Source organism: Balaenoptera musculus, chromosome 3 (genome assembly GCF_009873245.2).
Source record: "Balaenoptera musculus isolate JJ_BM4_2016_0621 chromosome 3, mBalMus1.pri.v3, whole genome shotgun sequence".
Lineage (NCBI taxonomy): Eukaryota > Metazoa > Chordata > Mammalia > Artiodactyla > Balaenopteridae > Balaenoptera > Balaenoptera musculus.
Window position 1 is genome coordinate 53,095,979 of NC_045787.1, and position 12,829 is coordinate 53,108,807.

General features: G+C 40.8%; 1 pseudogene; it reads right to left on the reverse strand.

The window, feature by feature from the left end:
* Positions 1-4,802: 4,802 nt before the first annotated feature.
* LOC118892487 lies at positions 4,803-6,578 on the reverse strand (annotated as a pseudogene).
* Between the last annotated feature and the right edge of the window lie 6,251 nt (positions 6,579-12,829).

Sequence of the window (12,829 nt, forward strand, 5' to 3'; positions counted from 1 at the left end):
CTAGGAGACACTGTGCACTTGAAGTTCTACAGTTGAACACAGGGCCGGCTTCATGAACATGCAACTCGTGCAGTTGCCAAGGACCCATGCTTGAAACCCATGCTCTGCTCATGTCATCTTGAAGTTTGTAATCATTGTTGAGCAAAGGACCCTGCATTTTCATTTTGCCCTAAGCCTCACAAATTATGTAGCCAGTCCTGGGTAAATGAGATTGCTCAAGGGATGTGAATAAACTAAGAACGACAGCAAGGCAATGGGCAGAGTCTGGGCAAACTCCACCTGGGAGTACTGGCAGAGGTTGAGTTGGCCATGAAGAAGACTGTGGAATAATAATGAGAAAACTAGGAAGAAAACCAAAGGGAAGGGAGGTGATGGAGGGTGAGGGAGGAGTTCCAAGAGGGAAGAGGGGGTCTGCAGTGTCACCAGCTGTAGAGGGGTCCAGGCAACCGAAAACCAAGACAAAACCTTTTGTCTTCTGAGGGGTCAGAAAGTGGGAAATGGTGCTGGCAGAGGGCAGATGCAGCTCTGTGATAAGGTGGTCAAGGACTCGAGTTGGTGTGTGTAGACTATTCATGGAAGAATGTTGGTCATGACAGGGAGGGGAGCAGTTTGAAGGAGCTTCAGGGTCGAGGACAACAATTATATAATGAGAGAAATAAGAAAATAGCTGCGCCTGAGGAAAGAAAAGAAGGGCAGTAAGTAGAAAGAAAGGAATTTATGATTCAAGGGAATTTAGTGTTGTCCTGAGTTCTGAGGTCCCATATAAAAGACTGAGATGGATGGTGGGCCTCAGTAGTCAGCCATGCAGAGAGGAAAGGAGACCAGTGAGGATGGATGCAGATGAACGAGGGAAGGTGGAAGGTAGGGAAACCGAGGAAGCGTGTGCTGGATGACCTCAGTTTTTTCCAATGACATAGGAGCAGGATTCCAAGTGTGGACATAGAGAAGGGATGAAAGTCCTTTCCAGTTGGAAAGGGAGCCAATCAGGCATGAGTAACAGAAGAGTCAGGCTTTGGGGCCACTGGCTCCCTGAAGTTCATGTCAAACCACATCTGGCATTTTCTTCCACGGCTCTTATGAATTTGAAGGTGAGAGTCATGTTCACATTCCTGTCCAATTGTTTCCAATTGTTCAGAATTGGGTAGAAAGTAACGTGTTCCCTGACTGCTTTTCCTGTGGTCTGGATCTGAAAATTATCAGCGAGGTTAAGCAGAAAGTACTGGATCCTCTGCTTTTGGCAGAATGGGAATTCCAGGAAGTCTTGACATCTTAAGTTCTCGAATTATACTAACCTTTGGATCTGTGTCATTTTTATGCAAAAATACTAGGCTCAGTGCATATGAAAATGCCTGGTCTCAATCCTTGCAAGGCTTTTGTATCATTAGCCTAATTATACAGATGAGGAAACTGAAACTCCAAGAATTAAGCAAGCTGTTCAGGGTCACAGCTGGTACCAGAGTCGAGATTGAAACCAAGCCTGACACTTTTGTGACCCTCCCTGACCATATGCATTAAAAGAAACTCATGGCTTAGAGTAATTCTGCCCACAACATCCTACCCAATCTTCATAAACAACCCTGAGAAATAAATATTATTATCCTCATTTCACAGACTAGGAAACAGGTTCAATGTAACTTGCCCAGAGTTACCCAGTTAGTAAATGAATTCAGTCTTTTTTACTTAAAAGCCTGTCCTTTCCATAAACTAATTTAGGGCAGTACTTTTCCCAGTGAACTTTGTTAGTTTATGTATAACCACTGAGCTCATGACAGTGATGCTATCTGAGGCGGCACAGCCTAGAGGTGGCTTTCTGAAAGGGGGGAAGTGTATTGGTTAACGGGAATTGGGGGTTTCTCCAAAGAGGGTAGAGTATGGAATTAAAAAGAACCAGAGAATCGGGGAAAACATGGCAGCTGTTATCTGTGAAGAGTGTAAGATGCTCTGGGGTCCCCAGAATGGAGAAGGGGAGAGTAAGGCATAGTTCCCCCTTTGTTTAAGGGATCTGGCTGAGGTCAGTGCAAGAAGACCCTTTCACCCTGAAACTGCAAGGAGCCCAAGAGTCAGTAAGGAAAAGACCATGATCCCTTAAAGTGGACCTGCCTTGGTTTGGGCTGAGAATTGAATAAGCCTCAGAGGTCAAGCCTAGAGGAAGAACCAGAGCCTGGAGGGAAGCAAAACAGGGAGGGCCTGGCCAAAAACAAAAGTTAATCACTGAAGCCTGTGCTGAGCTATAACTTACAAATCTCTGTGTAGCCTGAATGGCCTGAAGTGTCTTGCATCACAGTTTTGATGCATTGTGCTTTAATTCATTATACAGTGCAGGGGACAAGAATGCAGCAGAACTAAATGGAGAAAGCCAGTAACTCGCCAAAGTGCCATCTCTAAGGAAAATTTCTTCTTAGTTTGGATGAGTGGTGATGCAGCAGAAAGTTTGGGACTGACCATCAGCAGTACCCAGGAGAGCGCCTCCTACATGCAGTCTGCCACCCTGACACCATTTGTACCTAATCATGATCTGTCCCACCGCCACCTCCAGTGGCCACAGCGTGAGCCCTTATCTCTCCCCACAGTTTCAGGCTGGAGTTTATCCAGCTTCTCTCACCAGTCCACACTGACCTCCTGCTTATCCTAGCCCTGGCTTGGGAAGCTTGCTAAGTCAACGCCACAGGTTTCCCACTCAGTTTAGTAACTTAGAAGCGAAAAGATGCTCAGACGGTCATAACACAGATCGAGTCACAACTGTGACCTTCAGTCTTCGTGGAGCAAGAGAAGATATCCAGGTTTCTATATGTAATTCTGTGTGCGAACATGTGTGTGTATATACACAGTGCCATCAGCGGCTTGTTTAAAATAGATTTCCCACAGGGGTAATGAAAACTGGAAGCTTCATCAAAATAAGGACGACATAAGTAGCACATGTTGCCAAAACCATTAAACTGAATGAGAGAGTTAGGCTCCTGGAACGAGGCCACCCTGCTTAGCCTTCAGTGCTACCACAGCCCTGCCGGTTCATCAGCCACCCTTCCAAGGACAGCTGCTGTTTGGTCGGTGAATGCATTTCTGTTTGGCACATGTGCTCACGTTGTTGAATACTCAAAGTGTGTTGTTCAGCAGAGCAGACACGGAGGATTATATTCCTAGGACTTGACCGAAAACATAGCTGACTAGACATGATTTTTCTTTAGAAACCTTATCTTGTAGTAGTCACACTATTTAACTCCGCATATTTTCCATTCATATAATGTACCCACAAAAAAAAATAAAATGGATGTTGGAAATGTTTAAAATGTTCAGAGAGGTACACCACTTTGGAAAACAGTTTGTCCTTTGCTTAAAAAAAGTTAAACATACTCCTACCATACTAACTGAGCCATTCCTCGCATACATATTTACCCAAGGAAAATGACAGCATATGTCCATGTATGACTTGTATAAAAGTGTTCCTTAGCAGCTTTATTTATGATAGAACACTTCCAAAAGAAACCCAAGTGCCCAACAGGTGAACAGATAAAAAAAATTATGTTCCGTCCTTAGGATGGAATACTACTCAGCAATAAAAAGGAATGAGCTATGTATATAAAAAAAAATTTATGAATGTCAAAATAATTAGTCTGAGTGAAAGAATCCAGATAAAAAAAGAACCTATTGTATTATTCCATTTATATAAATTTATAGAAAAGGTGAACTCACCTAAAGTGATAGAAAGCAAATCAGCAGTTGTCTGGGGGCACAAGAAACCAAGTTATTTATTTATTTTTTATTGAAGTTTATTTTGTGTCATGGATATGTCTCTCCACCCCCTTTACCTCTTCCCACCTCCAGCCTCCAACCCTATGATTGATTAAATAGTGTTATTTATTCACTTTTGGATTGGAGGTATTTTGGTTCGTTATGAGGAATTTCAGCTTCTGTTAATATTTTTCTTCCTCTTGATTTAGTGTGGGAATTCTGATACCATGCAGATAAAAAAATAATTGGAGGAAAATTTGAACATGAAGTTGAGAGAGGGTAATTAATGGAGCAGCTAATAGTGGACAGAAATGAGAACTTGGATTGAGAAGGTCACCTTGGAAAGAAGGAAGAAACTTTTTTTTAGGAAAGCAAAACCAGATAGGGGAAGGAATAGGGGGTTAGAAAGGGAGTTGGAGCACAACTTCCCAAATGATTTTCTCTGAGTTGTTAGTGGGTAGTCTTGAGCTCAAGATAGAGGATAGGATGGAACGCTTGGGGATGGAGAGTTCGGGAGCAGTCCAAAAGGAAATCAATAGGGAATTGACAAGAGGTGAGGAAAAACAAACAAACAAGCAAAAACCAAAAACAAACAAAAAAAGCTTTTCAGCACCTAAAGTCACCTAGCATGAATTTTTGTGGAGCCCACCCAGCATTGTTTTTTGTTTTTTTTTTTAATTTTATTTATTTATTTATGGCTGTGTTGGGTCTTCGTTTCTGTGCGAGGGCTTTCTCCAGTTGCGGCAAGTGGGGGCAACTCTTCATAGCGGTGCGCGGGCCTCTCGCTATCGCAGCCTCTCTTGTTGCGGAGCACAGGTTCCAGGCGCACAGGCTCCAGGCGCGCAGCCTCAGTAATTGTGGCTCACAGGCCCAGCTGCTCTGCGGCATGTGGGATCTTCCCAGACCAGGGCTCAAACCCGTGTCCCCTGCATTGGCAGGCAGATTCTCAACCACTGCACCACCAGGGAAGCCCCCAGCGTGGTTTTGTGGAATTTTCAATACTAGTGATACTCAATTAGAGGTACAGTCAGCCTTTATTATCTTTTTTTATGGTGAAAAATTTATATGTAGAATTAGTCAGCTGAACTCAGTTTAGGTGATCCCAATTTTGTGGGCAACACCAAAGCATCACGGTTGGGAACCAGTGGAACATAAGCCTTTTTCTCTCCATCAGGCCTGATCAGGACGTTGACCTTGGCCACGTCTGAGTCATAGAGCTTCCTCCCTGCCTGTCTGAGCTGGTGCTTGTTGGCCTTCCATCTACAGTGAACACAGGTATGTTGTGTTGTCTCTATCTTCGTGGCCGATTCGGTGGTCAGGCAGAACCTGGTGACAGCGTAGTGGTCAAACGTGTTTCTCCTGGGAGTGCTCTTCCGAGGATATCCGGGCTGCCTTCGGCGCAGCAGTATCTTGGACTGCCATGGGTGGGTGACGTGTGGCTCTTCTTTTTCTTGTGCTTGTGGGTGCCGTTCAGTGCTGCCCCCTTGGCTGTCAAAGCCTTTGTTTTGGTTTCAGCATTGGGAGGGGCAGGGGCGTCACACAGCCAACCTTCCTTCTTCGCTTTCGCTGCCGTCTTCCTGAAAAGGTTCAGCCTTCATTTTAGAAGGAAAAAAAAAAAGTGTGTTCTCGGGCTTCCCTGGTGGCGCAGTGGTTAGGAATCCGCCTGTCAATGACGGGGACGCGAATTCGAGCCCTGGTCCGGGAAGATCCCACATGCTGCGGAGCAACTAAGCCCGTGTGCCACAATTACTGAGCCTGCGCTCTAGAGCCCGCGAGTCACAACTACTGAAGCCCGCAAGCAGCAACGAAGACCCAACGCAGCCAAAAATAAATAAATTAATTAAAAAGTTTAAAAATAAAAATAAAACTCCCTGACAGTTAAAAAAAAAACAAAAAACTGTGTTCTCATCTTAAAAAAAAAAAACTTGAAGCCTGTTCTCAGACAGATAAGCCACTACACTGAAAATAATTGAGTTGCATTGTTTAAACTATTTCCAAATTTTCAAATACCTTCAGTAAGTGTGTTGTGTCTCTCACACATGAACTTTATGTAGTAATTGAGTATTTTTACAATTAACTATAAACACAGTTATTTTAATCATCTTTGCTAACATTTACTGCCTGCTTACGACATGGCAGGCACTGTTTGAGGCACTTTAAACATATTAACTTATTTAATGCTCATAACAACACAATGTCATACTTTACAAAGGAGGAAACTGAAGCAGAGAAAGGTTAAACATTCAGTAAAGACAAAGCTAGGATTCAAAAATCTGGCTCCAGAGCCCAGTATCTAACCTCTACAATATACTACCTCTCATATCTCATATCATGTCACGATTACACCAAACAAGCAGGACTCATGGGATGTAATCAGAAAACAACTTTCTTTTTGTTTCCCGCTGCCCTTTTACATTTATTCTAGTTCTTTCCCTATCCTTGAATGAAATTTAGGGCCATCTCATCCCCTGTAGAGTCACTCTGAATAACATAAGGTGACCTTAGTTTCCTCTAGTTTTGGGGTTAAGGCCATCTTTCAGAGGCATATTTTTGGTTTTTAGCAATCTTTCCCCCATTATCAGGGCTTTCTCACCTGTAGTTCCCTGGAGTGGCGAGTCCAACTGATCATTAGCTCCTTCCTCTACTCCCTGGATATCTGACAGTTTCCTTCTGTTGTGGTGTTTTACCCATCGAGGCAGTTCTCTCGAACATGACTCGTAAAGGCCCTACACAAGCACGTTCTCCATTGAACTATACCTCATGCATAAGAAACATTCCAGCATCATTTGCCCTGACAAATTCTCATGGTCCAAGCCACTAGTACAGTCACCTTTCCTTTGCTCAGCCATCCCCTTTGTGTTTCTCACAGGAAGTCAGGAGCCCTAGTTCACCTAGAACCATAGGCTGTAGAGGACACATTTCCTTAGGCTCTTTAAATCCCTAATATCTTGCTGGAGATGAAGGAGAAAGTAGCTCCTACCGATCTCTTTCCATTTGATGGGAAGGACTCATGACACATCCCTAGTTGTCTCCAAAAAATCCTCCTGTGACCTTCAACTCCAACTCTTTCATTCATTTTATTTATTTTCCAGTGAGGATTAAGAGTTGGGAACCTAGATTTCTAATAAAATTCAGTAAGGTTCCTAGGTATAAAATAAAATTACTGCCCAAAACTCAATAGTGTTCCTACACAATATCAATAATGAAATAGAAAAAAATCTCATTCACAAAAGCAAAAAAAAAACAAAAAGCAAAAAAAAAAAAATAAGGTATTCAGAAATCTAACAATCTATAAGATAGTTATGGAGAAAGTTAAAACACTGAAGAATGTAGAAGGGCCCAATAAATGGAGAATTATGCCATCTTTATAGATAGGATGGTGCAGTGTCATAGTTATTTCCTCCAAAATTATCTATAAATGCAATAATATTCCAATAAAAAAGAAACTACCTTAAAATATTTGTCATTTGACAACCGTATTCGAAATATATGTGAAAGATTAAAGAGTTGAGAATGCCAAATAATTTCAAAGAAAAAAGAATGGAAGCCTTTACCTACAAGTTGGTAAGACTTACTTTAAACTTAGGGTAAAGTTAAAGGGATGTATTGGTGCAGGAATAGACAGATAAATTAAGGAACAGTACAGAGAAAAAAAATAGATCCAAGCATATAAGAGAACTTGTTATAAAATGTGGCATTAAAAATCAGTTGGAGAAGGATAAATCATTCATTAAATTGGAACAAGTAGATAAAAATGGATCCGAGTCTCAAAACAGTCACAAACATAAATTCCATAAAGATTAAAACCTAAGTGTTAAAAGCAAAACTTTTGGAACAAAATATCAGAAACTATCAGGATATTTGGGAAGGTGGAAAATTTTTATCTGAGATACAAAAAGCACAAAACAAAAAAGAAGATGGAAAGTTGTGACTATGTTAAAATACAAAATATACCAGTCAAAAGATATAATAACCAAATTAAAGCAAGCTACAAAGTGAGGAAAGAGATTTGCATGCATGTTACAAACAAGGGCTTATCTCCAGATTACGCAAGAGCTTCTATAAAGTATAAGAACAACAATATAAAGAATGAAAAACCTGGATGACCAATAAGCCTATTAAAAGATGTTCAACCTCACTAGTCTTTGAGGTGATGGGAATTGAAACAAACTACATTCTTGACACATTGTAGTGGAGATAACTAGCAAGTCTAACAGTACTAAGCATGTCCACTCACTGCTAGTGGAAGAACGAAGTGATATAAAAGCAGACTGTCACTTTAAAGTTTTGCCTTAAAAAAAAATATGAGGCAAATAAGGCAGAATGTTGACATTCATGGTAAATACACGAATTTTTATATTATACCTAAATTTTAAATTACTCATTATTTTTTAACTTTTAATTTTTGGAACAGTTTTAGACACACAAGAATTTTTTTAAATAGCACAAAGAATCTCTATATACCCTTCACCCATATTCCATAAATGTTAGCAATCTTGCATAACCACAGTACAAGGATCAAAATCAGGAAATTATTATTGATACACCACTATTGTCTACTGACCTTACTCAAATATAAATATTTTTTAATTTAAAAAATCTTGCCATCCTACAATTCATGTCATTTAAAACTGAACACTGGGAGTTAACTTACAGAGCGGCTCAGCCAAGTTGCTATCAGCAAGGAGAAAATGTATTCCTGGGCATGAACACTACCTATTTAGATATTCCGTACAAGTGATGGAAAAAATGTCTCCTTTTCCTGAAGATATGCAGGAGAGATGAGGGTCATATAATTGATAAGGCTCAAGAGAACATTTTTATTCTATAGATCTTCATACCCCTAAATGCACCAAACAGAAAAATATTATGAGAAAAGTCATTTTTAGATAATACACCTTGTATTTTTCACTATGAAAATTTTAGAACATATATGAGGATAATACTTTTTTCTTCAAGTAACAGTGGAATTTTAAATCTAAAAGTAAAGAATTGTATATCTAAAGGTTTATGAATCTTCAGAAGTGAGGCCTGAGCAGGCTTAGTAAATTTTCAAAGTACAGCTATCGCATCTATTCATTCTCTTTTTCTCAACAAATACTTAATTTTCCCTCCCTCCCTAGCCAGTTTCTAGAAAGTTTTCACTACTGATGCAAAATCGTCTAGGTGCTTAATAAAGAGAGCAAGTGGAACTTGGAATTTTCCTTTTTTATAGACTTTTAGGTGAGGATTAAAGAACTTTACATCTCAAAGTTTACATGCCTGGAAACTAGACTGGGCATTAGATGCTTCTTCAAAAACTTCCAGGCCTCTGACTCTGTGGTCAGAACTGTGATTTGACATCAGGGAAGGTCACACACACACAAGCACGCACACACCCCTCTTACCTGCAAGGATCCAATGTCAGGATGTGATGGGTGCCCCATAAAGGCTACATCAGTGTTTCCCAGATTTGCCAGATCATAAGGATCACGTGGGCTGTATGAAAAAGACACTTCGGCTCTACCTCAGAACCATGAAATCAGAATCTGCATTTTTTGCAGGTGTCCCAGTTAAGGCTTAGAAGCAGGAAAGTTTGGGAAACAGGAAAGGAGGCCTCATCTGGCAGATTTGCTGGCACCTGGCTTGAGCTGATGAGGCAACCCCAGTCAGTATGTGTATAGACCAGTGAGGTAATCTTGGCAGAATCCTGTCGAGAGCCCATAGGTTCCCGGTGTATGTGGGAAGGAGGGGTGGGCAGTAGGGAGAGGATGCCTATGCAAGAAGGGGCTAAAATAGTTCAAAGAGATAGGGAGGTGCCAGGAAGGTCACAAAACCACCCTCCTGTTCATCTAGGTGACCCCATTTCACTCCACGTTCACTGTTTCTGGGTTCCTACAAAGTTCCACCCCACTCCAGGGCTCAAACTACCCACCTGGCTGAACCCACCAGGGTCGTGGGAGAAGACATGAGAGGGAGTGCCTAGCTGGGCAAGATGTCTGTGGTGGTGTTAAAGGATTCTTGACATAGCAACCGAAGCCAGTTACTAGCCTCTGGGGACAGTGATTTGTGCCAGAAGGATACCATAAGTTTGGAAAATTGCTCATATCATGGGTCTTCAAATCTCAGGAAAAAGAAACAGCAAAGACACACACACACACATACACACACGCAGACAAGCTGAGAGGTTGTTAATTTATCAATCTGCAAACCTGGGGCCAGGCCAAACTCTGTAGCTGTCAAATCACGTATGCACCCAAATTAAAAAGCTTTATTTGTCTAGTAATGATTCATAAGAAGGCCCTTCTAGGAGTTTAACTTATAAAAATTCATGGAGACAAGAAGCATAAAAGGGTTCAAAAAGGCATTTTAGGCTACAGTGGAGGAAACAAAGTCAACATGTCTAATTATATTTCATGACACTTATCTACAGTATGTATCATAAATTATTTTAGAAATTGAGGAAATTGGAAATAGTTCCAATTTTGGAACTATGGTTAAAACTGGGGAGAATATAATTAGGAACATAATAATTGCCAGGGTGGCACAGACACCAAGCCAGTCACGCTAATCACGCTATGTTTGCTGTCTCATTCAGTCTTCAGAGCAACCCTGTGAGATAGTGACTATTATTATGCCCATTTTACATATGATGAAACTGGTGGATGGAGATGTTCAATTACTTCCCCAGGGGGACTGCTTTTCAGAGGCCGTACACTCTATCACTATGCTCTTCATCAAATCCAGCTGTTTTATACCTAAATTTCTTGGACCCGTATCCCACTTCCTTAAGATGCCTTCTCCATTTCTGTGCATTATACTAGCATTTCACACCCCACCTACCCCAGCTTATCCTGACATTCATTGTTTGTGACAGTCCTGCTCTGTCGTCTCTCCAATATTGCTATTTAAATGCTTCTCTTGGTGCGTGTCACCGCCTTCAGTGGATCCCAAGCTACCTGGGGCTGAGATCATGTCCTATTAGTTTGTCCTCTTCTTCCCTGAGCTCTCTACGGTAGCAGGTATTCATTAGATAATTTTTAAATACTTATTATATCAATGGTGATCTTAGTACTGAAGTTATTGTAGCTTAAAGAATGAAAAAAACTTACTACCAAAGACATTTAGAAAACCAACTACACAGATGTAGAGAACAAACATATGGACACCAAGGGGGGAAAGCAGCAGGGTGTGTGTGTGATGGTGTGTGTGATGATTTGGGAGATTGGGGTTGACATGTAGACAGTGATGTGTATCAAATGGATGACTAATAAGAAAATAAATAAATAAATAAATAAACATTAAAAAAAAAAGAAAACCAACTAACTTATTTGGAGGTTAAAGTCTTGTGTTCTTGGGGAGGACAATTTTCAAACACAAGAGCTAATGGCTCAAGATTATTTTGTTACTAGGAAAAGCGAATGAAAAAGTAACTACAAGCTTTGCGGCCCATGTGCAGTGGAATACACGTTTTGTAAATCATTTCATTGTCAATCTCTGCTTAGTCAGGCTTGCCTTGCCAGCGTTAATGGCCATGCCTATTTTCTCTATGAAGAAGCAACAATTTGAAAAATGAAGATGGATTGAGCTGCAGTATCCTCACGTATAGCTATTTATCGTCACTAATTACACTTCTTACTCTATAACTATTGCAAAGTAATTTATAGGAACGGAATTCATTATTCAGAAAAACCAGTGACAGATGTCAAGGATGGGGAAGTTACAGCCTGCATGTCTTGCTAATCAGCATTCTCCTTCTCGGGCCTGCCCCGTTGCTCAATTCACACCATGACCTTCAATAAGCATCATTCACAGAGAAAAATCTGGCGGCAGTCCTGAGAGTCAGTGACCCCCCTCTACCATTCGGTTCCTTCAAATTTCAAACAAAAGATCGGAAGTAAGTTTGTCTTACTTCCATTAGACAGAAGAATTTCTTCCAAAATATTTTCAATGAAATGGGTAGAATTGCTCTGTTGGATTACCTAGGTGGGCAGCTAAGCTTCTTATTGCGTCATTCATGAAGTACACAGTGAGATGTTTCTTTTAAGACATGCTATTTAATCATTCTTAAAGTGAAGGTCTCTTTTTGTATCATGTACTAAAAAGAAATTCTCTTCATTGGCGCACTAAAGCAGGTGGCTTTTTTTTAATTTATTTTATTTTATTAATTAATTTATTTATTTATGGCTGTGTTGGGTCTTCGTTTCTGTGCGAGGGCTTTCTCTAGTTGCGGCAAGCGGGGGCCACTCTTCATCGCGGTGCGCGGGCCTCTCACTATCGCGGCCTCTCGTTGCGGAGCACAGGCTCCAGACGCGCAGGCTCAGCAATTGTGGCTCACGGGCCCAGTTGCTCCGCGGCATGTGGGATCCTCCCAGACCAGGGCTCGAACCCGTGTCCCTTGCATTGGCAGGCAGATTCTCAACCACTGCGCCACCAGGGAAGCCCAGCAGGTGGCTTTTTAATAGATTATAATCCAGTCTGTTGCTATTCACATCTCTACTTCTGTGGAATCTACTTTGGTGGGATTTTTTTAAAGTGATGGCTTTATGTATACCCTGAGTGCTTGATTTGCCATTAGTAAGTCACTTAACCTAGACTGTCTCTGCTAAATTAAATCAATTTGGTATTCACTGCTAATGAATAAAGATGTCACAGGTCTGACCCACTAGAAAGCATGTATGTGATTTTTAAAAAATAATCCTGAATTTATTATATTGGAATGTATTTAAAGAAGCAAAAAATGTATAAAGGAAATTTGATTTTGTTCATGAGAATAGTACACATGAAAATATATCTCCCTGCTACAAACAGAAATCATGCCTATTATTATTATTATTATTGAGAATGGCATGGGGAAATCTGGGCAAGAACAGTTAATCCCAGAGAAAATACCTCTGTAGGAACACTAGCAAGATCAGTGTTTGCTTAATTATTCACCGCCAACTGTCATTCTAATTGCAAATAATAGATGAGTCTTGCATGTTGAAAGTCTCTATATCTCTGTATTTCAAGGCTATTCCCAACTCTTTATGATCTGGTCTCAGGAGTCGAAGCAAAAGCAGTAGATATCTGTTAAAACCACTCCTGCTGAAAAGAGAGTTTCCTTTTTACTTTTCGCCTT